The 4,800-nt window shown below is 42.1% G+C and overlaps 1 protein-coding gene across 3 annotated transcripts in view; it reads left to right on the top strand.

Moving 5' to 3' along the window:
- LOC134478836 (sperm motility kinase 2B-like) overlaps positions 1-4,800 on the top strand; it is a 61,686-nt gene that overhangs the window by 53,688 nt on the left and 3,198 nt on the right. The window lies entirely within an intron of this gene.

The raw sequence follows: 4,800 nt of genomic DNA, 5'->3' as shown, positions 1-4,800 counted from the left end.
GTAAGCATATTTTGGTTTAAGTTTATTTGTTTATTCACTTTACATCCCAATCATAGCCTCTCCCTCTCTCCTCTCCTCCTACTCCCGGCTCACATGCCCCTCTTCCTATAATTCCCTTCCCTTCTCAGAGAAGTGGGCAACCCCTTGGGTATCACTCTGCCCTGAAAAATCAATTCCTAGCAGGACTTAGTTTATCCTCACCCAGAAAAAACAGCCCATGTAGGGGAAAGGGATCCGAAGGCAGGCAACAGAGTAAGAGACAAGCTCTGCTCCAATTGTTAGGAGCAGAAGACATATTAAGTCCTGTGTGCAAGTCATAGAATATAATTAACAATGCTCTGTCCCATGGGCTGGGTCTCAAGTTGGGCCGATCATTAGTTGGACTTTCCTTCAATCTCTGCTCCACCTTTATCCCTAAACATCTTATAAGTAAGACAAGTTTTGGGTTGAAGGTTTTGTGGGTTGGTTAGTGTCCCCCTTCCCCTAGTGAAAATCCTTTCTACCTACAGGACATGGGTATGTCAGTCTCTCCAACCCCAGCTGCTAGTAGGCTCAGCTAGCATCACTCTAAGAGACTCCCTGGAGCCTCCCACCCCCAGTCTCCTTCATGCCAGAGATGCATTGCCCAAACCCAGCCTTCTCCTTTCTCCTTCCTCTGTGCCCTGCCCTGTTCTTGTCCCCAATCCTCTCCCCATCAGTTCCCTCCCTCCACTCAACTTTTTGAATTTCCCTTTTGAATGAGATTCAAGTATCCTGCCTTGAGTCATCCTTATTTAGCTTTTTTGGGTCTGTTGATTATAGCATGGTTATCCTGCACTTTGTAGCTAATATCCATTTATAAGTGTATACATACTAGGTTTGTCCTTCTGGGTCTGGGTTACGTCACTCCGGATGACATGTTCAGTTTCTAATCATTGGTGTTCAAGTTTCACAGTGTCCTCCTTTTAATAGCTGAGTAATATTCCATTGTGTAAATGAACCACATTTTCTTATCCATTCTTCATTGAGGGACATCTGGGTTGTTTCAAGTTTCTGGCTGTTATGAATAAGGCTGTTATGAATACAGTTGAGGAAGTTGCCTGTGGTATGGTGAAACATCTTTTGGGTATATGCCTGGGAGTGGTATAGGTGGGTCTAGTTAGAACTATTCCCGATTTTCTAAGAAACGGCCAAATTGATTTCCAGAGTGGTTGTGCAAGTTGGTACTCCCAGCAACAATGGAAGAGTGTTCTTCTTGCTCCATATCCTCAACAGCATGTGATGTCACTTGAGTTTTAGATCTTACACATTCTGATGGGTGTAAAATGGAATTTCAGAGTCATTTTGATTTGTATTTCGTTGATGACTAAGTACGTTGAACTTTTCTTTAAGTGCTTCTCAGCCTTTAGAGATTCCTCACTTGAGAATTCTCTGGCTCTGTGCCCCTTTTCAATTGGGTTGTTTGCATTCACAATGTCTAGCTTCTTGGCTCCTTTATGTATTTTGGATATTAGCCCTCTGTCAGATGTAGGATCATGCAGATCTTTCCACACTCTTTAGGCTGTTGTTTTGTCCTAAAGACAGTGTCCTCTGCACTTCAGAAGATTTCAGTTTCATGAGGTCCCATTGTTGATCTTAGTATCTGAGCCATTGGTGTTGTGTTCAGGAAGTTGTCTCCTGAACCAATGAGTTCTCAATACTATTTGTATTACATTTACTGTGTCTGATTTTATGTTGAGGTCTTTGATCTACTTCATAATCCAAAATTAAAATTATACAGTTGACAGTTTTTATATTAGTTTTAAAGATCAGAACATTTTCCCTTGAGTTTTGCTAGTTAACTACTGAACTATCTCCCTAGCCTGGGGATATTGGAGGGTTTGGGTTTGGACTTGGGTTTGGGATTTTTCTTTGTTTATTTTCCTAAGGTTAGGTTTTCTGCTTAGCCCTGAGTACCCTGGAACTTTCTCTATAGACCAGGCAGGCCTCAAACTCAGAGATCTTCCTGCCTCTGCCTCCTGAGTGCTGTGAGGAAAGGTATGGACCATCACGACCCAGGGATTATTTGAGTTTTAACCTTTTATGCTTCTGATTTTATTTTCTGGTTTTCTTTGCTTGGATTGTTTTTGGCTTTCAGAGTTGTTGAGGTTTTTTTTTTACTTCTTTTGTTTTTCTTATGTTTACAATTTGGAGAATTTTGTGCTAGTGTTGGTTTCAATCTTGTATCTGTTGAGACCTGTTTTGTGACTAATTATATGGTCAGTTAGGGGGAAGGTAACTTGAGGTACTGAGAAGAAGGTATATTCTTTTGTTTTACGATGAAATATTCTATAAATATCTGTTAAATCCATTTGGTTCCTAAACTTCTGTCAGACTAGCTATGTCTCTGTTTAGTTTCTGTTTCCATGATCTGTCCATTGATGAGAGTGGGGTGTTGAAGTCTCCCATGATTATTGTGTGAGGTGCAATGTGTGCTTTGAGCTTGACTAAGTATACTTTTATGAATGTAGGTGCCCTTGCATTTGAAGCAGAGATATTCAGGATTGAGAGTTCATCTTGGTGGATTTTTCCATTGATGAATATGAAAGTTTTTTGATAACTTTTGGTTGAAAGTCAATTTTGTTAGACGTTAGAATGGCGACTCCAGCTTGTTCCTTGGGACCATCTGCTTGGAAAATTGTTTTCCAGACTTTTACTCTGAGGTAGAGGCTGTCTTTGACACTGAGGTATGTTTCCTCTATGCAGCAAAATTCTGGGTAGTCTTTTACATGTCCAGTCTGTTGGACTATGTCTTTTTATTGGGGAATTGAGTCCATTGCTGGTACGAGATATTAAGGAATAGTGATTGCTGTCCCCTGTTGCTTTCGTTGCTAGAGGTGGAATTATGTTTGTGTGGCTCTCTTTTGTGTGTGTTGCAAGGGGATTACGTTCTTCCTTTTTCTAAGGGGTCGTTTCGCTCCTTGTGTTGGAGTTTTCCATCTGTTATCCTTTTTAGGGATGGATTTGTGGAAAGATATTGTATAAATTTGGTTTTGCCATGTAATATCTTCTTTTCTCCAGCTATCGTAGTTGAGAAGTTTGCTGGATACAGTAACCTGGTCTGGCATTTGTGTTCTCTTAGGGTCTGTTTGACATCTGCCCAGGATCTTCTGGCTTTCAAGGTCTCTGGTGAGGAGTCTGCGGCAATTCTGATAGGTCTGCCTTTATATGTTACGTGACCTTTTACCCTTACTGCTTTTAATATTCTGTCTTTGTTTTGTGCATTTGGTGTTTCTTTTGTGGTCCAATCTATTTGGAGTTCTCTAGGCTTCCTGGATGTTTATGGGCATCTTTTATTTTAGGTTAGGGGAGTTACCTTCAATAATTTTTTGAAGATATTTACTGGCCCTTTAAGTTGGAATCTTTCTCTCTTCCATCTCTATTATCCTTAGGTTGCTGCAATTTTCAATTGCCAACTGGTTGTCTCTGGTGTTATCTGGTCTTGCTGACGATAACAGTGGCTTGACCCTCCTGTAAGCCTGTGTATCAGCAATCCTGGAGACTGGCTTTCACACGGTCATTTCTGGGTACAGAGAGCTTTGGGACTGGCTCAGCTCTGGTTGGAGGCAGGAATTGAAAGGGTTCTATCCCAGACTGCTCCTGGGTTGGTGTGTCCTGAGGGCTTCAGGCAGGACCCTTGGAGCAGAACTGATGGTCTTAGAACTGCTCTCTAGTGTGTCTTCGCCCCTTGTGAATGGCTTTCAATTCTTGCACAGGGAGAGACTGCCTGACTGCTCCTAGGATCCTGGGTGCACAGGGCTCTAGGCAGGTTCCTCTTCTGCCAGGAACGTGAGCAGAATTGGTGGCCTCCCCCATGCTCCCAGAATTCTCCTCACTTCTGAGAGTCCAGCTGTCTCCCCCATGGGATTTGGGTACCTCTCATAGGACTCTTTATGCATGGGAGTTTTGGTTATTGCTGTTTTTACTCTAACTGGGGATTTGAGTTTGTGATTATTTGTGGTTTTTAAATCTTACATAAATTCTTGGAGAATTTCGTACTTCCATTGAATGTATTTGGATCCTCTTCACTCCCTGCATCCTTCACCAACTCCTCCCATATCCATCTTCACAGTCACTTGCCACAACCCACAAATTCATGGTTTTTTTAATAACCTGGTGTCCTGTGTTCCTGAGTGTGGGGAATGACTCTCTTCCCTATGTGTCGTCAACTGTCAATGTTCCCTCTCTGGGTTAGTCATGCAGGACTGCTTGATTTTGTGGAGATCTGATGCAGACAGTCACAGCTGTTGGGAGTTTATGAATGAGGTGGTCTTGTGTTGAGAAGATATTTTGATATGTCTCTTCCCAACCCCAGGATCTTACAATTTCTCTGCCCTTGTTTTCCATTATAATCCCTGAGCCATGGAGGGAGGGAGGGAGGGAATGTGGACACACCCCCCACACCTGTTTCGCCTGAGTACTTTGTCAACAGGTATTCTCCAGTCTTTTAGCAGCTATGAGTTTCTGTGCTATTGCACCAAGAACTTTCTCTGAGATATGAGAGTTGTACTATTAAATCTGAAGACTTCTTGCAAGGATGTGCATATGAGTAAGAACATGCTGTGTTATTTTGAGTCTGGGTGAGCTCACTTAGTGTAACCTTGTCTAGCTCCAAGCATTTAGTTGGAAACTTGATAATTTCAGTTTCTTTTACATCTGAATTACATTCCACTGTGTGTAGGTACCACACTCGCATTAGTCATTCATCAGCTGGATGGATACCTAGGCTGTCTACATTCCCTGCACCGTGAACAAATGAAACAGTAGTGAACATGGATGAAC

This window comes from Rattus norvegicus, chromosome 1 (assembly GCF_036323735.1).
Source record: "Rattus norvegicus strain BN/NHsdMcwi chromosome 1, GRCr8, whole genome shotgun sequence".
NCBI lineage: Eukaryota > Metazoa > Chordata > Mammalia > Rodentia > Muridae > Rattus > Rattus norvegicus.
Note: the sequence above shows the minus strand (reverse complement) of the source record. Positions and strands in the feature narration are given on the sequence as shown.